The following is a 27,468-nucleotide window of genomic DNA, read 5'->3' on the forward strand; positions in this document are numbered from 1 at the left end:
GGTTAATCATACATTTGTTTAACTGTGACATTGGTTTCCAAAGTAGAAATATTAAAGACAAAATTATATAAATGGTCATTGTGGTTTACCAAATGTGACAACTTTTGTCCCTGCTATTTTTTGACGAACATAGTTCTTATCGTTTCTAAAACTTGCATGGTTGATCCCTATGGTTTTTATTTTATTACAAATTTGATATGAAATTCATATTATACCGTTCTCCAATTTTATTTTGTTTTTTTAAAATAATTTTATTTTAAAAAATAAAATAAATAACCAAGCACCACCACCACTTTACCGCTACTTTTAATTTGTGTTTTCCTGTTGCCCCTTCAACCCCTACCACCCACCGAAGACTAAACGTAGTTGTTTCCAATAAACCTCTTTGTTTCTCTCCCTTTTCTGTAACCACCCTTAATCCTCATCCATGACTTCCCTTCCTCCTGATGATTCCAAAACAGGTGATTACCCAAAACACAAACTAACCTAAATTGTTAGTGGAGATTTCTCGCAATTGTTAAGGAGCCCATTCTAAATTTGGTGTGTTCGGTTTTCTAGATACTAGCATGCATACTTTGATAAGGAAATCTATGAGATTATGTAATTTATAGCATATTGGAAGTTTGGTCAATTAGATTTAGGTTAAGCCAAATTATGCTTCCTTGTAATAAAAATAATAGGGGAGTTGATCGATTATGAGAGAAGCGAGAGTTGATGTGGTAGGGCCTCATGAGTAGGACGCTAATCATTGAGTTCCTTAGTGGAGGATGCCTAGGTGACTAGAAGCATAGGCGATGACGATTCATAGTAATTTTGTTATGAATTGATTTTTTTATTTTTGGATTTAGATCCTCAATATGATTTGAACTGGATATGATTTTGATTTGTGTTTTGTTCGTTCTCTAATTGATTGGTAGATTTACTTTCATTCTCTAATTAGATGCTTGGCATTCATCTCTTATTTGTTTTTTAATAGGTTTATATTTCAGCAATATAATCTATGATCGGGTTTAATTAAGATCCTAGTGAAGCACTGATTTAGATTTATGGATGGGTTGCCGGAGCTTATACACTCGGGATATGTTGTAGAGAGATAAAGAGGTGGATGTTATAGAGAAGGGGAAGTTAGGGTCACTGAGTTCGGTTATCGGATGAGTTAACTTCTTCTCCAACGAGTCAATGAGAGTCTTTTCATTAGAGACATGAGGAAAACGAGGGTATGGAAGAAATATGGAAAATACAGACGGGTTTTATTGGTGGGGTGAGGTAGGATTAAAGGTGGGTAGAGGGTTTTATTTATAAATTAATATTTATTTAAATTAAAAATAAATGAAAGAAAAGAATAAAAGAAATAGAAAAGAGCAAGTCATTTAATGTGACTTAGAGACGAACCATGCAAATTTAAAAACCACAAGGATTATGTTCATAAAAAAAATAAAATAAATAAATAAATAAATAAGGACTAAAGTTTACTTTTAGTAAACCACACGGCCATTTATGTAATTTTATCAATATTAATAATAATAATGTGTTAATAGTAATTATTTCAATAATATAACATTATTTTCATGAGGATTCGCCTAACCTATATCTATATCTGTATTTTTACTATTTTATATTCGATGTCATCCAAACAAATACTGTTCAAAATATGTCTCATTCTTGTATCATATTCATTTAAAACTCTCCCATTTTCAAATTATTTTCACATTGATTGATACTATCATGTTATAATTATTAATCTAACACACTTAACTAATTAATTTAAATATTATATAAATTCAAAACATAAATTAAAAATGCCAAGTATAGTAGACATTTTTTTTCAAATACTATTGTTTTAATAATTAATATATATATATATATATATATATATATATATATATATATATATATATATATATATATATATATATATATATATATATATATATATATATATATATATATATATACTAGTACCTGACCCAGGTACTAGTCTTTTGGTTACTTAGTTTACCCGGGTTAGTTAAATTTGTAAGCAAATTGTTAAATGTAAAGTTTAAAAGAAAATTCTAATATATGTTATAAAATTAAATACATAAATGAAAACGACAAATTTTTTTTTTCCAAATACTATTTTTTAATGATAAAATTTAAAATAAAATAGTAAATGTAAAGGCTGAATCATAAAACCTATTTTTTTATAATGATTTCAAAAAAGGTATTTTCTTATATAATTAAAATAATTATAATTTTAAATGGCATAAAAACAATATATGTGTTACATTCAATCAAAAACTAATATTTGTAATATTAGATTTGATTAAAACTAAAAATTTGTCAAAATCCTTTATATATATATATATATATATATATATATATATATATATATATATATATATATATATATATATATATATATATATATATATATATATATATATAAAATTCAATAGAAAACCATTATTAATAAAGGAACCAATAAAGCAATACAAAGCGTCGAAATTTAAAGTGATCAACGGCAAATTGAATGGTTGTAGACTTTTAATTGATACACATGCACCGGATTATAATAAAACTCACTTCCTTTTTTAGTTTATTTTTTTAGGCCATGTTTTTTATTAAAAAAAAAACTGAATATACTATTGTTCGTGATTTTCCGGTATCTTTCCATAGAGATCCATGTTGATATATAAAAAATAGATTCATATTGATGTTAAAAAAAATCGAAATTTCAGTTCAGATTCACATTGTGAAGCTGTTCAAATTCACATTGTGAACTTGTTCAGATTCACAGTGTGAATAATAGTAAGTCAGATTCACAATGTGAATAAATCCATTTGTTGATTTTACAAAACTAATTTATGAGTAATGAAAACGTTAAAATATTATAAAACTACATGGAATATATTGATTCATAGATAAATTTCACTAAGTTAATTTGCGAATTATCAAATAGTTGAAATAGTAAGTCAAATTCACATTGTGAATGTTACAAATTGAAATATTTACAGTTTAGATTCACAGTGTGAATCTGAACTGGTCGAGTTTTTTCACATTATCAATGTTACGAATTGAAATATTTACAGTGTAGATTCACAGTGTGAATCTGCACTGATCGAGTTTTTTTTAATCGTTGATGTTTATTAATAGAGTACAAAAAATTAATATTTTTGGTGTAATTAGTTTTTTTGGATGAAAATAAACTTAAATATTAAAAAAATAACAAAATGAAGTGAGTTTTTTTTCGAAAAAAAAAGTTTGTTTTTTATATATCAACATGGATATCTATGGAAAGAGGACGAAAAATCGTGAACAATGGTATATTCGGTTTTTTTTTTTCGATAAAAAATGTGGCCTAAAAAAAGTTTAAACGGAAAAAAGAAGTGAGTTTTTGGTAAGGAGGTGGATTTTTTTGGTATAATCGTTTAATGTACAAGTACACATCTATTTCTTTGGCCGTTGATCATTATGATTTCCGACGCTTACGATTGGTCCATTGGTTCCTTGCTAATTATGATTCTCTATTGAAACTCTATAAAAGCATTAATAACATATAACAAATAGTCAGATATTAAGTGTAAATGAATTTATGATACGTTAAAAGATTTATCGCGATTAATACATCTGACATACATTTGGTGGAAAGCAATAGAAAACTAATGTTTGAATAACCTTATAAAAATGTAATTACTAGAAAATCATAATTTTTATAAACATATGAATTGAAAATTTTTTATTTAAAATTTTATTTAATGCAATAAGGCTTTTTCATATATTTTTTAGTCTAATAATGCACATTTATATTACATGTTTGATATGTTTATAAAATACTCTCATTTGATTTTTGATCATTAAAATTATTTGATGTTTTATTTTAATTTTTTTTTTATCCGACAAACTTAATCTACTAGTAAGCTAACAATCTAATTTCACTTATGTCCATGAAGAGACTTAAAACCCTAACCTCAAACAAGCAAGACACCACCTAATACCTCAAGGCTAGAAGTAGAAAAGAGTATATATATATATATATATATATATATATATATATATATATATATATATATATATATATATATATATATATATGTGTGTATTGAGTTTTATTTTGTTTATATAATATGTTTTATTAATTAGTCAATAAATTATAAATATATAAATATAAGAATATATTTAAGAGAAATAAAGTGATTTTGTCAAAAGGTGGAAATATAAGTAGTTTATGAGTAGTATATTTGTTATTCAAAAAATTATATTTTTATAGGAGGATAGATTATATCTATAGAGTTTGATAAAATCATAATAATTAATAAAAAAAAAACTACATTGAAGATGATATAAGTTATAAAAATGAGACAAAACTACAAAAAATGACTCATGTGGTATGCGTTTTTTCCAGGTTTTGGTCAAAACCTAACTTTTTTGGCTTCGTGGTCATTTTTACCATGTTTTTATGTGGTTTTGGTCGCTTTGAAAATTGAAATTACTATAATACACTTATGTCTTTATTTTCTATTTGTGTTATCTATTTTAATAATTAAAAAATAATTAATGGTCTCTCTCTCTCTCTCTGTCTCTCTCTCTCTCTCTCTCTCGAAACTTAATCACATACACACAAACTTAAACATCTCTCTACCATGTTCATCTTCATCATGTGATCATCATCTTTGTTATGGCGAAGCTGCGTATGCAATTTTAAATCTCTCTACCATGTTCATCTTCATCATGTGATCATATATATATATATATATATACATATATATATATATATATATATATATATATATATATATATATATATATATGTGTGTGTGTGTGTGTGTGTGTGTGTGTATGGAAGTATAGAACTGGCAATATTTGCCCCTTTGTCTAAAATATTTAGAGAGCATTTATAATATCAGTTTTGTTATCATATTTGTCCATCTACCCCCATGTCATTAATTGGTATTGATTTTCCAATAGACTCTATAAATAAACCCCTACTTCAGATAAATCAAAGCAATGAATCAAATTAACCATTAAGTTACAGAGGTTCTCCATCCACAATTTGTGTTTCTTCATCATGGCGTCCTCTTGTTCAAGCTCATCAAAGATGAAGAATCAAAAACAAGTCACAGTGGAAAACTATGACGCAAAAGTAAGTGAAATGATAAAACACCACAATGAAAGTGGGAAATACAGAAAATGGGGATTAAAATTCAAGCAACTACAACCACAAGAAGACTTGGACAAGCACAAAGAGTCGTTGGAGCATATTCCACCTGTTGGAGCACGCAATGCTTCTTTGTTTTATCTGCATGAAGAAATCAAGAGGAAGAAGAAATTGGTTGAGACGATTGAGAAGGGCATGAAAACCATTGATGACCAGACCTTGAGTCAAGATGAGTTTTTAGGAAACATATAGACTTTTTGTTTCTATGTTATCATGTTTGATTTTTAACTTTTAAATTAATGTTATTTATGTTTTTTGTTTCCTCTGGTGTGCTTAATATAATGTAAATTAATTCAATATAAAATTTTAAATAAGTTAAAATAAAAGACTCCAAGAAAAAAATATAATCTAATTAATACCATTTTGTAAATTCAATATAAATATTTAAATAAATCAAGACTCAATTTTGTAAATTAAATGATCATTAAAATTAGCTTAATTACAATTCTACAACCATTTACAAAAACTAATAAATTCAAATTACGTATGATATTTAAAAAGCCATAATAAAGCCATAAAGAGTGTATGAGGTTCATTAAAGACATTATATTCTAATATTTTCCAATTATGTATGATATATATCCTAATTCAATTCTTGAAACTTTTAATGGTTTTCTAAGATACAAAAGGACCATAATATCCTTAATTAATGAACCTAATACATACTCTCAGTGTTCCCTTCTGTCTTTTCAAACCCTTTTTTGGTTATAAGTTACAACAATGAGTTTTACATGCACATGGAAAGGATAGATTAATTAAGACACCATTTCTAGATTTACACAACATCTACAATGGTGAGTTCAATGGGAGAGTTGAAAGAGGTGGCAAGTCTACTTATCATTTAATGGATTTGAGGTTCTATTTAACTTTAAAGAGTTCGATATGGTGGGAAAAAATTCATAGTATACATGGAATGTAGAAAGATAATGTGGAAATATGGAGCTCTATGGGGTTCATTGTAATTGGCAATATCTATAACAAAGTGGTAGCCATATATATATATATATATATATATATATATATATATATATATATATATATATATATATATATGATTAAATATACAAAAAGTTTCAACTTTGTACATTTACAACTCTACAGAACAACATAAACTGTCTATACCACCTACATGATGGGAAATTTTCAATTTCAGGACCATTATGATTGTAATACATGTTTCTAAAACAATCACGATTGCAAATTGATGTTCTGGTAAGTTACGCATGTTGGGAGTTAGCAAGATCAACTACAGAAGCTGATCCTACACGTGCTAGAATCTCATACCACAATTCTCTTGGAAGGTGGATTAATGCTCTTCGGTGTCGACGTCGAACGTAAACCAACATTTTTTGGATGATTTTAATACAAAGATTAAGAACTTCATAAGCTTTGTCTATAGGGTTACATTGAATAAGATGAACAATTTCTAGGGGAAGAAAGTTAACAGGACTAATAACTGAAACGATTACAGGTCATTAATTACTGACGGCCATGAAGTCAAAACTACCGGAGTGGAGTATTGAAAAGACTAAATTACCCTGACATACCCATTTCAGCAATTCAACATGCACTAATCCCTTAAGGGAAAAATTTTCTTTTCATTCCGTAGTATATCTTCCAAGCTAGATTTTGCACGAAACAAAAATCAGCCTTTTAGAAAATTGTTTTATCATAATTTTGACATCTATGACCCCTACAATGGTTAAACTTTTTTAATAGCTAATTTTTTTGAATTTAACTTATTGATCCTTATTTATCTAAAATGTTCCACAACACCTCATCATATAGCTAACTTATTATACTTTAATATGAAATATTTTAAATTAAGATTATCATTAGAAATTTGTATATAAATATTTCATAAATGAAACTCGACACTGACGAAAAATGTGGTTGATGTGGCAATGTGGTGGAATGTGAAAACCAGCTCATGATCTTCTGGTGACATGTGGTCGCCACCACAAATGACCACACCCAATCATATATATTTCTCTCTCTCTCTCTCTATCTATCTATCTATTTCTACATTTAATTAACTAAAACAATATTTTTTTTGTATGTGGTGACGACTCTTATTATCAAATTATCGTTGAGTGTTATAACTAAATTAAGAAAGTCTTCTGTGTTGATATTGTTTTTTAATTAGTCTCTAGGATATCAAATTAATCACCAACAATTCACATTAAGTTATTATTTTATGTTTATAAGTGTGTTAGTTCTATACTATTTTATAAGAGGACACTTAAGTAATATGGTTTAAGTTCAATAGTTTTTTTGAAGTAGCAATTTAAAAGTTTTTATATGTTGACTCCCAGTATTCATGTAAAACTTTCTAATAACAACTTTGATAATTTTTTTAGTTAATTTTAGATTTTCATTTTTATTTTGGAGTTGTCATGATATTTAACTTATATATTGATTTAAATTGTATTTAACATGATAAAAATGGTGTAATCGAAATGGAATAGAGTTTCATGCGACTATATACAATAGGAATTTCAACTTTACAACTGTCAACCATTTCCCCATGTTGAGCAGTAGTGAACATCCTAGGAAAGGTGGCGTGGGGGCCTTGTATAGATTCATCATGTTTCCACTATACTTGTTATCTAATCTACATCAAATAGGACTATGTGATTTGACTTTTGTATCCCTCCTTTCAATTGAAGAAATGAAAAGATAATGGGGATATAAAAGTCAAAACACATTTATATTTTTAGTTGATTGTTAAAAAAGGTAAGAGGAAATATCACCTACATATTGAAAATACGAAACTAACCTTGCTTATATTTCTACCCATATTTGAGGGTATTTCTGTCTTTTATGTTTTCTATCGTTCATTTAATGCATATATGACCACAGAAGCATGTTTGAGGGCGTTCCATTTCAGTGAAAAGACATATTCTGACTTTTTAAAACTTTTAATTTGACCTGTCATGAGTACCTTAAACAGATCCTGCGCAAAAAAAAATATTTTTCTTAAACAACTTCACTATCTTTTTCCATATATAAATCGAAATAATTAAATAACAAAATAAAACATCCATATTCATATGGTTACAAACGTAAATAGCTAAATAACAAAATAAAACATCTATATTCTTAAACTTGACTATCTTATAATTTGACCTACCACACAATAATATCAGGGTACCCCTGATTAAGAACATAAAAAAATTAGGGATTCGTGTCTCGGACCATGACACTAACTAGGATAATATATGGCCGATACATACCCCCAAGGATCCAAATCCATGACCCACAAACATCCTCACACTGATAACATGGTATCCCCACCCCCAGCAGGGAACATAAGAAAATTAGGCAGTAGTGTCTCGAACCATGATACCAGCTAGATATATAGTTGGCCGATACCACCAAGGATCTAAATCCACGAGCCACAAATAGTTGCACAGTGATACCAGCGCGCCCCCGGCTGAGAACATAATAAAATTAGGAAGCAATGTCTCAAAACATGATACTGGCTAGCTAGTTGGCCAATACCCCCAAGGATCCAAATTAATCCATGCATACAACCACATATTGATACAAGGGCACCCCCCGAATGGGAAAATCAGAAAATTAGGGAGCAGTGTCTCGGACTCTGATACAAGCTACCTGCCAAGCAAGGATCCAAATCCATGGCCCACAAACAGCCGAAAACTGATACTAGGGCGCTCCCGACTGAGAACATAAAACAATTAGGGAGAAATGTCTCGGACCATGACACTAGCTAGTTGGCCGATACCCCCAAGGATCTAAATTAATCCATGCATATAGCCGCACATTAATACAAGCCCCCCCTCCCCCCCCCAGCTGGGAACATAAGAAAATTAGGGATAAGTGTTTCAGACCATAATACTAGCTAGCTAGCTGTCCGATACCCCCAAGGATCTAAATTAATCCATGCGTACAACCGCACATTGATACAAGGGTGCCCCCCGACTAGGAACAAAAGAAAATTAGGGAGAAGTTTCTCGGACCATGATACTATCTAGCTAGCTGGCCGATACCCCCATGGATCCAAATTAATCAATGTAAATAGCTTCACATTGATACCAGGGCGCCCCCACCGCCAACTGGGAACATAAGAAAACTAGGGAGCAGTGTCTCAAACCATGATACTACCTAGATATATAGTTGGTTAATACCCCCAAGGATCCAAATCCATGACCCACAAACAGTCGCACATTGATACGAACACGCCCCCGACTGATAACAGAAGAAAATTAGAAAGCAATGTCTCGGACCATGATACTAGTTATCTAGTTGGCCTATAACCCCAAGAATCCAAATTAATCCATGCATACAGTCGCACATTGATACAAAGGCGCCCCCCGACAGGGAACATAAGAAAATTAGGGAACATTGTCTCGGACCATGATGCAAGCTACCTCCCCAGCAAGGATACGAATCCATGACCTATAAAAAGTCGCACAATGATACAAGGGCGCCCCCCCCCCCGGTTGAGAAAATAAAAAAATTAGGGAGCAATGTCTCGGATCATGATACTAACTAGCTGATCAATACCCCCAAGGATCCAAATTAGTACATGCATACAACCGCACATTGATAAAAGGACGCCCCCAGTTGGGAACATAAGAAAATTAGGGAGAAGTGTCTCGGGCCATGATACTAGCTAGCTAGATGGCCGATAACCCAAGGATACAAATTAATCCATGCATACAGCCGCACATTGGTACAAGGGCGCCCTCGGGCTGGGAACATAAGAAAATTAAGGAGAAGTGTCTCAGACCATGATACTAGCCATCTAGTTGGGAGATACCCCAAGGATCCAAATTAATCCATGCATACAGCTATACATTAATACAAGGGCGCCCCTCGACTGGGGACATATAAAAATTAGGGAACAGTGTCTCGGACCATGATACAAGCTACCTCCCCAGCAAAGGATCTAAATATATGACCCACAAATAGTTGCACACTAATACCAGGGTGCCCCCTCTAACTGGAAACAAAATAAAATTAGGGAGCGATGTCTTGGACCATGTTACTAGATAGTTGGACGATCCCCCAAGGATCCAAATTAATCCATGTATACAGTCGCACATTGATACAAGGGCGCCCCCCCGACTGGAAACATAACCAAGTTACAGAAAAGTGTCTCGGACCATGATACTTGCCAGCTAGTTGGCTGATACCCCTGATTATCCAACTTAATCCATGGATACAGCCGCACATTGATACAAGGGCACCCCTGGCTGGGAACATAAGAAGATTAGTGAGAAGTGGATATAACCATGATACGAGCTAGCTAGCTGGCCGATACCCCCAAGGAACGAAATTAATCCATGCATACAAACACACATTGATACAAGCCCCCTGGTGAAAATATAATAAAATAATGGAGGAGTGTCTCAGACCATGATACTAGCTACCTCCCCAAGGAACCAAATCGAGGACCCACAAACAGTCGCACACTGATACCAACCCCCCTCCCCCCCCAGCTGAGAACATCAGAAAATTAGGGTGCAATGTCGCAGACCATGATATATACTAGCTAGCAAGATGGCCGATACCCCCAAGGATCCAAATTAATCCATCCATACAGCCGCACATTGATACAAAGGCGCCCCCACCTCTAGTTGAGAACATAAGAAAACTAGGGAGAAATGTGTCAGACCATGATACTAGCTAGATATATAGTTAGTCTATACCTCCAAGGATCCAACTCCATGACCCAAAAAAATAGTAACACACTGATAACAACGTGCCCCCTGACTAAGAACAGAAGAAAATTAGGAAGAAATGTCTCAGACTATGATACAAGCTAGCTGGTTGGCCTATACCTCCAAGGGTCCAAATTAATCCATGCATACAACCACACATTGATACAAGGTCGCCCCCGACTGGGAACATAAGAAAATTAGGGAGCAGTGTCTCGGACAATGATACAAGCTACCTTCCCAACAACGATCCAAATCCATGACCCACAAACAACCGCACACTGATACCAGGGCACCCCATGGTTAAGAACATAAGAAAATTAAGGAGCAAAGTCTCGGACTATGATACTAGCTAGTTGGCCGATACCCCCAAGGATACAAGTTAATTTATACATACAATCGCACATTGATACAAGGGTGCCCGCCAGTTGGGAACATAAGAAAATTAGGGAGAAGTGTCTCGGACCATGAGACTAGCTAGCTAGTAGGCTGATAATCCCAAGGATCCAAATTAATCCATGCATACATCCGCACATTGATACAAGGTCGCCCTCCGGCTGGAAACATAAAAAAATTAGGGAGCAATGTCTCAGATCATGATACAAACTACATCCCCAACAAGGATCCAAATCCATGACCCACAAACAGCCGCAAACTGATACCAGGGCGCCCCCTGACTGAGAACATAATAAAATTAGGGAGAAATGTATGGACCATGATACCAGCTAGCTAGCCGATGCCCCTAAGGATCCAAATTAATCCATGCATGCAGCCTCACATTTATACAAGGTCCCCGCTGGCTGGGAACATCAGAAAGTTAGGTAGAAGCGTCTTGAATCGTGATGCTAGCTAGCTCGCTGGCCGATACTGTGACACCCCCTAATTTCTCGGCCCGAAAAGACCGATTTAATTTATGCTTTTAAAATAAAATCAGAGTAATCCTTTTAAAAGATGTTGCGGAATTTCTTCCCAAAACAAAACGTGATAAAAGTTTATGAAAACCTTTCTTTAAGAAATATATATTTTCATTTTATACCAAAACCTCGAGATGTCATGTTCCGATACAGATCAAAAGCCTAAACAAGACATTATAAGCCTTACAACAGTTATTTACTGTTGGATTAGGTGTCTAAGCCCATAACTATAATTGGTATGTACTTGAATTGATAGCAGCACAGTCCTTTTGGGTTGCCCTCAACCTAGCAATTGGACAAGGAAATTATGAAAGGAGAGATATTAATTTATAAGATTAATAAATTAATATATATATAAATGATTTATTAATATGTTAATGGATTAATATATTAATTAGAAATCATTATGTTTAATTAATTGTTAGCCAGAAATTAATCAGAATTGATTTTGGGGTTAAAAGAATTAATTATAAAGTGCAGGGACTAGTTTGCAATTAACTGATAGTTGAATGGAAGGATCCAGAACTCCCTTGGAAGGGGGTGGACGAAAACCCTAGGGGAAACCCTAGAGAATTCGTCCAAGGGGTCCAAGATAAGGCCTTGGGTCTTGCTTAGGCCCTAAGCAAAGGATAACTAGGGTTTTCCCTAAACCCTAGTTCCCTCAACTATTTAAGGAGCCTCCTGGCTCACATTTTGGGTACTGATTTCTTTGGAAGAAACCCTAAGGCCGAAATTGCATACTCTCTCCATCCTCTCTCCTCCAAGTTTCCTTCTTGCTAGTTCTTGGGTGTGATTCCATTAGAGGCATTACATTTGTGGTGCTAAGCTTCCAAGAAGATCAAGATCAAGATCAAGAGGATTATCAATTGTTTGCTATAACAATTGAAAGGTATGTAACTCCTAAACCCTAGTTTGTTAATTTTGAAATTAGCCTCTCTCCTCTAGGGTTCTTGTTTTGCAATTCAAAGTTATATGTTCAATAGTTAAAACATAGATCCAAAGTAGGTTGCATGTGAACTTAGGAATTGTTTTCTAGTTTATTTGTTTTACCTAAAACCCATCATTTACAACTACTGGCCTATAATCCAAAAATCTCTCATCATCATCCGGGGTCCACCACCTGTAATATAAAAAGCTGAGTGGGTCAGGCTTAGGAGCCTGGTGAGCATATAGGATTATCAACCTACAAATAATAATAAATTTATTAAATTCATCAACCAACAATAACCCTGATTACCCGTTCCCGTTATCCTCACTTTACGTCCCTAAACACCTAACACAAGGGACCTAGCCTAAGGATTATCATCGGGATGGACACTATTGCTAAGGGGACTCCTCAGCCATACATGTCCTTAAGGCAACCATGAGGGGGATGGAGTACACCAATTAACATATAGTTCACCAACTCCTACAGGATGCGAACCTGCTAGCGTTCCACTGGACTGTCTAGAAAGGTCCATGGTCGTCATCTATACTCCGCTAGACGACTCCAACAACAACAACAACAACAACAACAACATCGAGCCCTCTCATCATTTTAACACACATCGACTATTTCGTCTACCCATGTTTTACCCAACATATTTGTAGATAAAATACATATACAGTTTAAAACTTGTATAAAACATCTATTCAACAGTCACCTCAAATAAACAATTAATATAACTACACATAGCATGTATTTTATAGAAAATACTTCATATCTATGTGTAAGATGAAAGTGACTACACACTCACTTGATTTAACGATAATCGGGCAACACTTCGTTTCCTAAAACAACCGTTTCTGATAAAACCCATAGTTTTATTGAGAATCCGGGCTCTGCGAGGGTTGGGCTTCAAAACCGAAAAGATAAATTTTTTCGGGTCTTCGGGCACTTCGGTACGTACTTTGGGTGTTTGGTATAATACCGGGGCTTTGGGGGAAGTTGGAATGGAAGAAATATGGTTTTAGGGGTGTAAAATGGCAATTTTCTAAATTATCCCCGGGAGGTCTCGCACCCTTCTATTTATAGGGGGAGGCTTCGGACCGAGGGGGAGGATAAGTTAACACGTGGCTCACATTCGAGGCTCCAGGTGGTGGCTTATGATTGGACCGAGGTCTAGGGTGCGAGGGGGGAAGAGGTGGCGCGCCTGCGAGGCTCGGACACGTAAGAAGGGGCACGCGTCGCTCTGCGGTTGGACCAGCGCTTCGGATGCGAGGGAGTGCGACACGCGTTGCCAGCTGCTCGGATGACTCATCAGATCGGAACACGGGGCGAACACGGGGCGAGATCCAGACGAGGGTGACGTGGCCGAAGTTGGGCCATGCGAAATTCCTCGGTTTTCGTGTCTTTCTCGATTTTTGAGCCAAAACTTCTAAAATCCATAACTTTCGCATACGGGCTCGTTTTTGATGTTCTTTATAAGCACGCGTAGGTAAAATTACGCTCTACAACTTTCGTTTATACTTCGTCGGCTAATTTTGAATTTAATTTTAATATTATTATTTTTAACAGACCGTGACACGAAATCCGTTAAAAATTCATAACTTCTTCATCCGACGTCGGTTTTCGACTGTCTTTTTACCGTTGTACTACTATTTATGAGACCTTCGATTCTCGTTTAGGTTGTGTCGGATAAAAATCACTCGATCTAAAATTCGAGTTTTTAGTTGTCTACTACTACGCTGAAACTTAGGAAAATCATAACTTCCTCATACGAAGTCAGATTTGGGCGTTCTTTTTATGCATACTCTCGGTTTAACGAACACTACGACTTTCATTTAGATCACTAAGGCTAAAAAGTAGTTTATCAAAAACTCACTTTTTACGTCATTCGGCACCGTGCTGGTTTTGTTGCGGAACTTCGACAAGTCATAACTTCTTCGTTATAACTCGGATTTCGGTATTCTTTATATATCCGAAATCCTTGTCACGACCACTACAACTTTCTTAATAGATATCGGCTTTATCTAATATTTATTTTCGACGCTCATTTTTATTCTTAATTAATTAAATCCTAATAATTAAACATAAAACACATAATTTACATAATAAGCACATAATTCCTCTTCATTTCTTCAAAATGAGTTACAAAGGTTGACCTAGACTATTACATTATCATTAATTCCTATCTTAGAAACACGGGCGTTACAGATACCCCCAAGGGTCAAAATTAATCAATTCATATAGCCGCACATTGATAGAAGGACGCCCCCCCCCCCCAGCTGGGGACATATGAAAATTAGGGAGCGACGTCTCAAACCATGATACAAGGTACCTCCCCAGCAAGGATCCAAACCCATGATCCACTTACTCCCGCACATTGATACGATGGCGCCCTCCCGGCTGAGAGCATCATAAAATTAGGGAGCAATGTCTCGGACCATGATACTAGCGATTTGGCCGATACGCCCAAGGGTCCAAATTAATCCATGCATACAGCTGCACATTGATACAAGGGTGCCCCCCCCCCCCCCCCGACTGGGAATATAAGTAAATTAGGGTGTAGTGTCTTGGACCATGATACAAGCTACCTCCCCAGCAAGTATCCAAATCCATGACCCAGAAAGAGACGCATACTGATACCAGGACGACCCCAGTTGAGAACATAAGAAAATTAAGGAGAAATGTTTCAGACTATGATACTAGCTAGTTGGCTGATACACCCAAGGATCCAAATTAATCCATACATACAGCTGCACATTGATACAAGGGCCCCCCCGGTTGGGAACATAAGAAACTTAGGAAGAAGTTTCTCGGACCATGATACTAGTGTTGGATTAGGTATCTAAGCCCATAACTATAATTGGTATGCACTTGACCCGATAGTAGCATGGTCCTTTTGGGTTGCCTTCACCATAGCAATTTGATAAGATGAATTATGGAGAAAGAGGTTAATTGTGATTTATTAATATATTATAAGAATAATATATTAATATAGAAATCATATTATTTAACTAGTATTGATCAGAAATTAAGTTGGAATTAATTTGGTGATCAAAAGAGACTGATTAAATTACGGGGACTGGTATTGCAATTATCTGATAGTTACAAGTTGGGGTTATGGATCCCTAGGAAGGGATGTACGAAATTCTATGTGTAGCCCACATGGATTTCGTCCAAACGCGGCCTTCCGGAAGGATCTACTGGACTGCTCAAGGCTTAAGCAATAAGATTAGGGTTTTACCTGAAACCCTAGCAGCTCATCTATAAATACATCCCTCGGCTCCTTGAAATCGGCCAATGCTTTCAAGAAAGAACCCTAGCCGATTTTAGAGCCTCCCTAACCTCTCTCATATTCTTCCAATTGCTACTTGGTGTTTGCGACTCATTGGAGGTGCAACAATTGAGGCACTAAGCTCTTGAAGGTCAAGATCTACAAGCTACAAGGAAAGGTATTCATCTAACTTTGTGTTATGTTATCAATTTCGAAATTGTATTCTAGATTAGGGTTTATGCTTTGGATGATTATTTGCATGTATAACTTGAGAAAAACCTAGATCCAAAGCATTAGGGTTGCATGTACACTATAGGAATGTTGTAGTGCTCAAAACCCATCAGTGGTATCAGAGCTTAGGGTGTTTTTCTGTAATATTTGATGCCATTGTTAATTGTTCAAAGCTGAAAACAATCAAAATCTGGGCTCTGCCAGATAAACTCGACGAGTCCATTGTGGGACTCGACGAGTTGAGACAACTCGACGAGTCCAAAGCCTGACTCGACAAGTTGACTCTTCTGATTGCATATTTTTCGGATTTCAAGCCAAAATTAGATTAGAATAATTACCATAAGTTGTTTTAACTGATTAAAATTTATTTTTCTTATATGGTAATGGATATGCTCATCTAATTAAAAGATAATGGTCAAATTTTAAGATAATTAGTAGATTATGTGATAAATTAATTATTTGTAGAATTTGATTTGAATTTATCTTACCAAATAGAATAATGATAAAATTATATTATTATTTTAATTATTTTAAATTTGATCTAAAAGTTTTGAAAAGTTTCATAACTTGCCCTCAAGTTTTGGAATTTAAAATTTGATTGAAAAGTTTTAATTTTGAAATATTAAATTCTAAAACCCAAGTGTTTTAAAAGTTTAAAATACAATCCTTATACTATTATAATATTAAAAGCTTAGTACTTATATATATGTATAAGATGAGTAAGTATTACCGTTAGTAGACCTCATTCACGAAGCTGGTCTATAAGGGGTGTTTAAGTAAGCGGCGTGTAAAATCACTGCCATTGGGTATCCACTCTTACCCACCACACTTTTGACTGGTGGAGGGTCGTTAGAAGAACAGGTAGGATAGGAAATTAATTCCTCATTAATAAGTATAATGAAAGTCATGAAGTAACTAAATTCTTTTATAAATTCCCAATCTTAGTTTCTTTAGGAAAAATGTGAAAATGATGCTATTCCATGAAATTGCACTTTGCACCTTGTCAAGTCGTTAGTGGAGCATGTGTGGTTAACCGACACACTAACTTGGACTAGCAAGGGTGGCGAAGGGTAGCTCGAAAATTATCATTGATCAATGGAGCGTGTGTGGTTAACCGACACATTGATTAGGTGGTAAATGACTCGAGAGTGCCAAAGAAATTTGCATGGTTATTCACACCTTGTTTGTGATCCTCGGTATCCCAGTCACAAACTTGAAGGGCATAATCGAGATAAACATGCCATTGAAAAGTTTAATGTATCTCAAAATAATCTAGGATTTTCATTTCATTTAAAACCTAATTCTTCATTTCGTTTTTTATGGTCGAAATTGGTAAATCGTCATTTACTTACCTTCAAATATTTTGCAATTGGATTACTGTAAGTCCCCAAAACTAAGAACCAACTAGTGATCAACAAAATGAACAAGCCAAAATGATAAAAACAAGAAGGAGTAGAAGCAAGATCAATCCAAATGCACACAATTTCAATTGAAATAATCCTCAGGTACAATGGATGCAAAACACACACTAATGACCGAAAACAACTAGCTATCATCTAGCAGCCTATGACACTATTTATAGGGAACAGTAGCAGCAAACAGTTTACAACCGAAAACACTATAGGACCGAAAACGGAACGTTTTCGGTCCACCCAACCGAAAACCCATAAAGAGCCCAAACAATGAGTAATAAAGACTACAAAACATAAATGCCTAGCTCAAACCAACAAAACATGTCCTAACAGTCTCCCCCTTGGTTTGAAGCAAGCATGAATTTAATCCTTTTCAATGAGCAGCACATCAGATCTCCTCATAGCCCCTGACCACATCTTCTTGTTGATTATCTCTGCGACCATACCAGTAAATTCTTTTGCAGCAGACTCTAGAAGATAATTCTTGACCACGATTTAATGTTGTGCCAAATTATGGATGTCACGTTCACCAAAATGCAAGAGATCCTTCGCTTCAACAAGACAAAAGACACCGGTTGGGAATTTGATGATTGTAGTGGCTGTGACCTCATCATAAATCCAATATTCAATATCGTGCAGAGACCCATCATGAAACTGTTGAACAATCGGAATTTGATTCATCTGTTTGGTAGGAGGCCACATCACATTTTTTATGGTCCGGTGGGTTTTGGGATCAAACACATCTTTAACTTTCCTGAAAAAAGATTTTGCGGTCCTCATTCCATCGAACTTCCTCGTTACTTGGTTCTCCAAAAAGAGTTTGAAATAAGTCCCTCGAGCGTTATTCGATGGATTGTGGAAAGGAGCCTCAACAAGTTCAGCAAAATCTACTTTCTTCCAAGAACAAAAATCATTCTTGTGCTGATAGTACTCCACATTTCCACTCCTCCTTTTTACCACCCATATATTCTTTATGTCATGAAATCCCCACATTGTAATTCCCGACCGGTCTCCATACTGGGTTTTGAACCTCTTTTTCCCGAGCTCAGTAACACTCAATTGGGGTTGATCTCCACGAACATTTTTATCATAATTCTTCATGAAGAGCAATCTCCCTTTTCTTTCAGTAGAGACTTGCTTCTGAGCTTGCTTTAATGTAACTCTGTGATCAGCATTGACAGGTTATTTTTCAAATTGGTCAACTATTCGAGATGTACTGGTATGTCGAGGAGCATCTTGTGAATCTTGAGTTGCTTGGACGGGGGCACTTTGGGAAGTCTTAGCTTCATTGGGTTCACCGACTGATGTTTTGAATTTGTCGTCGAATTCACTTATCAACTTGTTCTTCAGATCAAAATAACCAGCAGTTAAAGCACCAAGATTGAGCTGCAAGTCAGAGATTTGTTTTGATTTTTGTGCATTTTATTTGTCGAGCTCGAAAACTCTAATGTCTAGAGTTCCAATCAAAACATATTTTTCAATGAGCTTTTGATTTAAGACTCCAATCTCTTCCTCGAGCTCGAAAATCGTTCAATCTACTTTATCATGGCTCCCTGCACCAATCGATATTCCTTTGCCCCTAGGTGCAGGATCAACACCTTCACGAGCCAAAAACCTGGCAAGCCGTTCGGAGGCTGCATCGTGCGCATGTTGAGGAGTCGAAGAGCCACCAGGAGCTGAAGAACTCCCGAATTCAAAAGAAGAACGAACAACACTGGGCCCTTCACTCAATACTTGACTATCCACATGAGTTGGTTGGGTTGGTGTAATGGCTGCAGTTGATTGTTGAACATACTGAACTTGTTCCCTAATGAGCACTCCCGGCCTTGGATCTGCTCTTCTTCTTTTAAGTGGAGGCTGGGAGGCTTGTGTCTCTTGTAGATCACTTTCAGATGGAATGATGGTTGGAGTTGCAACTGCTTGGGGAGGAATCCTTGCAGTTGAATCCAGTTTAGCAATTATGTCGGCCATCTGATCGGGTGTTTGAAAAGGCACCTTGAGAATATTTGGGTCTCCCTCTGTCTCAGTTGGAGAGATCCCAACATCATTGACATCGTCAAAGAACGAACTGAGGTCATCATTATTCGGCTCGAAATCAAAGAAGAAGTCATCATCATTATAGCATAGTGTATCACCCCCTTGTATCATCCCAACTCCTTCATCACCATCATCTTCATCATCATCATTATCATCCTCATCATCATTGTCATCTTCCACATCAAGCACAGGCATATGTTCCTCTACAACAATTGCTACAGGAGGAATAGTGTCATCTTCAGGATCAGAGACTATAACCTCATCATCTTCATCATCTTGCGTATATTCTGAGTCATAGGCTTCATCTATCTCAGCAAAGCAACCAAACTTTACCAAAGGACTTTCTCCCTTAAATACAACCTTTGCAGTTTTGCGGTTCTGCTTCATTAGGACAAAAGTGCTTGGACCCAAGGACTTTAAATCCAAAGTATCACCTCTTTTTCCAAATCTGGATATTGATCATTAAAGATTAGTTGAAGAAACCTTGGGTACATTAAAAATATGTCATTCCTCTTCCCCTATAAATTGTTCTTCATTTCATTTAACACAAACTTTGAAAAATTGAAATCAAAGTCCATGACTAGAGAAACAATGGCGCCGATATTCAATAATGAGATCTCATCCGCACCTCCTTTCCTGCCAGAGATGCATATAACAAAAGAGTGGGCAAGAAGACACAAGTACGGAGGAAGTAGCTTCTTCATAGTAGGAGGAAAAGTTCCTTCATAACACATGATATCAAGAACCTCCTTGATTTGATCAACAAAAATTTCAGTTGGGAAGCCTGGCTGATCCCTAAATTGAAGCACTTCTCGGATAACCTGCTCAGACACAACAATTTTTCTCCCTTGGATAGTTGATTCCACTAAACCTTCTCCATTTGCTCCTTCTTTGTTAATGGAAGCTTTGTCCCAAAATTGCCTCACTAACTCCTGATAAATAATGGGATTTGATTGAAAAGCGTGAGCAAGTCTGCAGTTGTTAAGTCCATGAACCATGGAGTTAAACTCTTGATCAGCCAGTGGAGGATCAGACAAGCATGCAGCAATGTTGTGATTTCGGAGAATTTTAGGCCTGCCATTTATCTGCATCAAACGAGCCAAGTGAGAACATAAAAAAAAAATTTAAACACTTTAGATCAATTATCTCAATTTTAATTTGATTAGGCCCCAATTTGATTTGTTTATTTGATTTGAACCAAATTATAAGTTGATTAAGGGTTTTGGCCGAAAACGCTACACCAAAATCCAAAAATCACTTATATATAGGTTTTCGGCCGCAAACGGATTTTTGGCCACAAACGGTTCCTTTTCCAGTTTTGACGAAAATCACCGTCAGAATCATGATTTTGCCCTTAAAACCTGCAAAATCAAGTCGAATCGAGTGAAAAATATATGTATGGGTATCACAATCAGTATACCTTGAAGAATCGAGGATCAATTTCAGATTAAAACCGCAAAAGATCGATGAATCGGTGACGATGATTAAGATAACAAACAAGAACACGAGAGAGGGAATGGAGGAGGTTTTCGGCCACAAACGATAAAATGAGGGTAATGGGGTTATTGGCCGAAAATCCCCCCTTTAATACCCTAGCACATTTCCGGCCCATAACCCACAATCCAATGGGCTGTAAACCGAAAACTTTAAGTCCAAATCCAACAATTCCAATTTTTAATACAAAATAAAACCATTTTGAAGACTTAAAATTAAAAATAAAATAAAATAAATTCCAAAATTTAAATGCAAATTATATTTTAAAATCTTTTAGAAGATAAAAATAAAATAAAAATAAAAAATAGAATAACTCTAACTACTCTTCAAAATTAAGAATTTTAACATTTTGGGATCTTAAGTTCTGACATAGTCTTAACTTGTTTTTCAATACCTTCACCTTCACGAATAGATCTGGTCAATTGCCGGCATTGTGGTCCACTTAAACACGAAAGATTTTTGACAATTTTGACAGAAAATAAATAATAAGTCATTGCATCTAAATTCCTAAATGGACCATTTAGCTGACGACGACCAAGGGTATTGTTGTCCACTTAAACTCAGCAGCAAGATCTACAGACAACCTATTAAATGATTCAATTTTAGATGAACTAGAATGTGTTTCCCACTGCCTGATATACCTTGGCAATGAAGTGATTCCAAAGAATTCCTTACTTTAGATGAGTAGACTATTATTAGGAGAGAAGATAGATTTAGAAATGCATATGTTGTGCCCCAGGTCGGATGTCTTCCAATATCGCAGAGGGGACAACATGTGACTAACACAGATAGAGGGGTTGAGAGATAGAAGGATGCATATGCTGTGTTCCAGGTCGGATTGTTTCAATCACGCAAAAGAGACATCATATGACTAACAGACAGAAAGAAATGCATAGATAAGAAGGTGCATAGAAATAGAGTTGCATATGTTGCATTCCAGGTCGGATATGTTCCAATCACGCAAAGGAAGCAACATATGACTGACAGATAGAAAGCAAGAAAACAATTTTATACAGACCTACTTTATCAGAACCCCCCAGTTACGCTATTAGTGCCAGAATTAAGGTCATGAGACCATACATCAAGGACATGTTAAACCACAACTCTAGATACATATGATTTTAATGTATCCTGCAGATTCTCATGTTTATCTCACTACTCAATCTACCCAAACGTCGTATTGTCAGTCCAAATGAGATTATATAAGTCTATACTGTCAAGTCCTTTCGATTGTCAAACTAAGTCTAGTCCTTTTGAATCCTTCGTGCCTACCAGCACATTGAACACATAGTCTAAACAATTCAGATTTAGTACCTTACACATGTTTAGACTGCCCTTTATCACTCAATCTTGATATCACTTCCCAAATGATCACCTACAAAATAAAACCATAAGAACATATTTTTGGATTTTTGTTTTATAATATTTTTGTATTTTGATTTCTCCCCCTAAATTTGTGCATAAGAGAGAAAATATATGAAAATGAAAATAAAATGTGCAAATTTAAACTAAGCAAAAAAAATTAGTCTTCAAAACGGATCATTTTTAGAAAGCTCACAAGCACATCGAATCGAGCTTTACTGAAGGGTTTGGTAAACAAATCCGCCACATTATTATCAGTGTGGATTTGTTCCGAACGAATGAGCGAACGCTCATAAAAGTCTCGAATAAAATGAACTTTGATATCGATGTGCTTGGTTTTGGAATGTTGGACTGAATTTTTAGCAATTTGGATGGCGGCATCATGATAACAGAAGATGGGAGTGTTAAGAAAATTAAAACCATAATCTTGCAGTTGATGTTGAATTCAGATAACTTGAGAACAACAAGCTGAGGCAGCAACGTATTCAGCCTCAACCGTTGAGGTTGACACGATTTGTTGTTTCTTACATTGCCATGACACGATTTCATGTCAAGATCACATCCTCCATAATTGCTGTCAGCAAATACATATAAATCAAAATTAGGATTTTTAGGATACCAAAGACCCAGTTTAGGGCTACCTTTAAGATATCTAAAAATCCTTTTAACAGCAATTAAATGAGAAAGCTTAGGATTAACCTGATAACGAGCGCATTGACACACAACAAACATGATATCCGGTCTGCTTGCAGTCAAATACATCAGAGAACCAATCATCGAGCAGTATTCTGTTTGATCAATAGATTCCCCATCTGAGTCTGGAGTCAGCAGCGGTCAGCCATTGGAGTCAAAGCAATTTTTTAGTCTTTAAAACCAAACTTTTCGAGCATGTCTTCGACATATTTGCCTTGATGTAATAAGATTCCAGCTGAATCCTGTCGAACTTGTAGCCCTAAGAACATAGTCATCTCACCCAGCGAGCTCATCTCAAATTGTTTCTACATAACAACCTCGAACTCTTTGCATAACTCTGTGCTTGTCGACCTGAAAATGATATCGTCAACGTAAATCTGAACAAGGATCAAATCTACATCCACATTCTTGATGAATAATGTCTGGTCGATAGTTCCCCGTGTATATCCGTGCTCAAGAAAATGTTCCGTGAGGGTTGCATACCAAGCTCTGGGAGCCTGATGTAACCCATATAGAGCCTTATACAGCTTCTAAACATGATTTGGAAACTTTAAATTGACAAACCCTGGAGGTTGATCAACATAAATTTCTTCTTTAACAGTGCCATACAAGAAGGCTGTCTTGATATCCATTTGATAAACTGTAAAGCCCATATATGAATCGTATGCTAGGAATATATGAATGGATTTCGAACGAGCTACCGGAGCATATACTTCTGTGTAGTCAAGACCCTCTATTTTCCTGAATCCACGAACGACCAATCGAGCTTTATTGGGCACAATCACCCCGCAATCATCTTGCTTATTTCTAAAAACCCAACGCGTGTCCAAAGACTTCTTGCCTTTCGGTAACTCAACCAGCTTCCAAACTCCTAATTTTTCAAATTGATTTAGTTCTTCATGCATCACATCTACCCAACTTGGTTCATTTAAGGCCCTGGCGACACTCTTGGGCTCGATCTGAGATATGAAGCAAGAGTAGATACATGAATTGACATCTCCACTTTGGCTTCTTGTTTTAACTCTTTCGGCCATTGAACCGATGACATTTTTGATCGGATGATCGCGTTGGACTTTGGTAGGAATTTCATGGCTGATGTCATTGATTGAGATGGGAAGGTTGTTGATGTTTATGAATCAGCCTTCAGCTGAATCACTTTCCTCAGACGATCTAGGACCATGAGAGGTACTTGCCACATACTCATTTGAAATAGGTTCAGGAAAGAGAAGCTCCATAAATGATGGAGTGGTAGCGGAAGAATCTCTTGTCATGAATTCTCTTTCTGCAAGGGAAAGTGAAGTAGCTTCAGCATCAGAACTGATTCTTTGACTTGGAGAACTCAAGGAAGTACTTGGAGCATCTTCATCCACTGTAGGAGACGTGGGAGTCACCAGGGGTGGTCTGTATACAACATCTTCCTCTTCATCTTCAACAACAGCACTTGTACCCGAGCTAGAACCTGAAACATTTTCCGAATATAAATTAAAGGATTTAAACAATGATGCATAGTTAAATAACCAATCAGGTCCAACTCGCACATCCGTCTCGTTCTCTTCCAGCCAACGCACGTCAAAGGATTCCACAATCTTGTTGGTGGTTTTGTTGTACACTCGGTAAGCAATACGTGTGACATATCCCACAAAATAGCAGTCATCGGCCTTTGAGTTGAACTTGGGGGTGGATTCGAGGTGAAAAAGGGTGCAAGGACATCTAAAGATTCTGAAGTGAGCAACCGATGGCTTTTGATTGTATAGAATCTCGTACGGGGTCTTCATCTGAGATTTGTTGATTAGAACACAGTTCTGAACATAGCATTTTGTATTTATGGCTTCAGCCCAGAAGAAGACCGGTAACTTGGAATCACAAAGCATCGTCCTTGCAGCGTCCATCAAATTATGATTTCGCCGTTCCACAACACCTTTTTGTTGTGGTGTTCGAACAGCACTACCCTGATGCAGGATACCCTTCTCAGCACAAAAGTGGTCCAGAACAACATTTTTGAATTCTATGCCATTGTCAGTTCGAAGTGCCTTCACCCTTTCATTAGTTTGATTCTCAATCATCACAATGAATTTCTTGATCAGGTCAGCAATTACGCTCTTGTTGGACAAGAAGAAAACCCATGTAAACCGAGAGTAATCATCAATCACAACCAAGCAATAATAATTCTTATTTATACTGAGAACGTTGACCGGACCAAATAAATCCATGTGCAATAACTGAAGAACCTTGCTGATTGACTTGATCAACTTTGGCTTATGTACTTGCGATGATATTTTCCTTGAGCACAAGCAACACACTTCTCAAAAGTTATGAAGTCTTTGATTGGAAGACCACACACAATCTCATTTTTAGCAAGACGATTAAGGTTCTTGGCATTTGCATGGCCGAGGCGACGATGCCAGAGCATGGCATTATGTTTAGAGACTTTTGAGAAAAGACAAGTGACTTGCTCGGGAATGTTATGATTCATGTCAATGATGTAAGCATTTACATCCCTCTTCGATCTAACTAGAATCTAGTCTTCAGGAATAATGATCTCGGGCTTCAAAATGAGACACTCTTTGTTCGTAAAATTGAGTTGAATAACCTTTATCACAAATCTGAGATACGCTCAACAGACTGTGTTTCAGCTCGGGAGCATAGCTAACATTCCTAAAGCTAAGCACACCATTTGTCACGGTACCCTTCTGAGTGATCTTTCCACCTTCTCCCCCCGCAAAGGAAACATAACCCCCATTGAAATTTTGAATGTCGTGCAGTTGGGAAATGTCTCCTGTCATGTGCCTGGAACAGCCACTATCGACATATCAAGGTCTGACGATATTCCTCCATAGCTGTTCCCGCACAATGCACGAGATTAGTTAAATTTTGGAACCCAAGCCATAGAAACACTAGGTTTTCCTGTTCTATTGACAAAACTAGCTTTTTCATTTTTAAGATCAGATTGATTACCAAATGCATGCAACGGACTCTGAGGTGATTGGATTGATGAGTTTTTGGGCACCCATTTCTAATTAGGTTTAGAAACATTAACAAGTGATTTTGAAAAAAATTTCTTTGATTTTGATCGTTTGGGTATCCATCTATGACTAGATGTAGATCCAGACGATGACTTTCACGAAACTGATCTTGCCTTAGCCAATTTCGATTTCGTTAAAGTACCTGTTGAGTTTGTTCAAAACCTGTTTGTTCTTTTCAAGATCATCCCTATTTCTGTCTTTATTAATGTTCCAATCACCATCACTTGAATGTGATCTCGAGGACTTTCTTTTGAGAGATCTTCCTCGTGACTCATTTTTTCTACCTTGTGCATAATAAGGAACATATGCATGGTTTGGACAATTACCCGCAATATGACCAGGAATTCCACAATTGAAACATGTTTGTTTCTTCATATAGAAACTAGTACCGCTCTTTCCTGATTTAGTGTCCTTATTGAGTTCTTTATTTTTCCCACAAGTGCACGTATATGATTCAGATTGTGTGACTGGCTTAGGTGACAGGTATTTGCTAGTGACAAGCTCATTAGATTTATCAGACACATCACCACACTTATCAGAAACATCCGAATCATCAAATTTCAAAACAGAATCATCAAAAACAAAAACATCAGTTTTCAAATTAGAAACAGAAACATCATTGTTTGAATCAGAAACATCAGTTTGCAAAACAAAATTATTATCATAAACATTCTATCCAACTGCCTGCTTGCCTTGAACTAAAAGTGAATCTGCATATGAAGTAGAAGCATTAGTATCATCCACCCAAGAGCTACTTTTTGGCACCACCACAACAGGTTTGCCATACTGAAGATATGCTTCTCTTTCTATTTCTTCTTTAGATAGAGGAATGTTAGTGTAACTATGTTTAAAAATAGGAGGAACACTGTCATACCCTATACCTACATTCTTCTTGGCCTGCCTTTTTAATTGTGTTTCTATCATGCTCTCAACTGTCTTACTTGACACATCATGCTTTCTGAAATTAAAATCTTCATTTGCAAATCTAATCTTCATTGTGTTAAGTTCGACAGTCAAGTTGGCAAGCTGTCTCTTAACATGGTCATAGTTCTCACATTTGTTGCTATAGTCTTCCTGAAGCTATGTATAGTCCTTGGTTTTGACCTTTAGTTGTTCTTTTAGTGGTTTTTGGCCCTTCCTAAGAGTATAGGTTTCATACCTAAGTTCCTCATTGCCTCTACGCAATAAATCAATTTGATCACGAAGACATTTAACGAAA

Source organism: Lactuca virosa, chromosome 3 (genome assembly GCF_052849685.1).
Source record: "Lactuca virosa cultivar CGN04683 chromosome 3, Lactuca_virosa_CGN04683_v6, whole genome shotgun sequence".
NCBI lineage: Eukaryota > Viridiplantae > Streptophyta > Magnoliopsida > Asterales > Asteraceae > Lactuca > Lactuca virosa.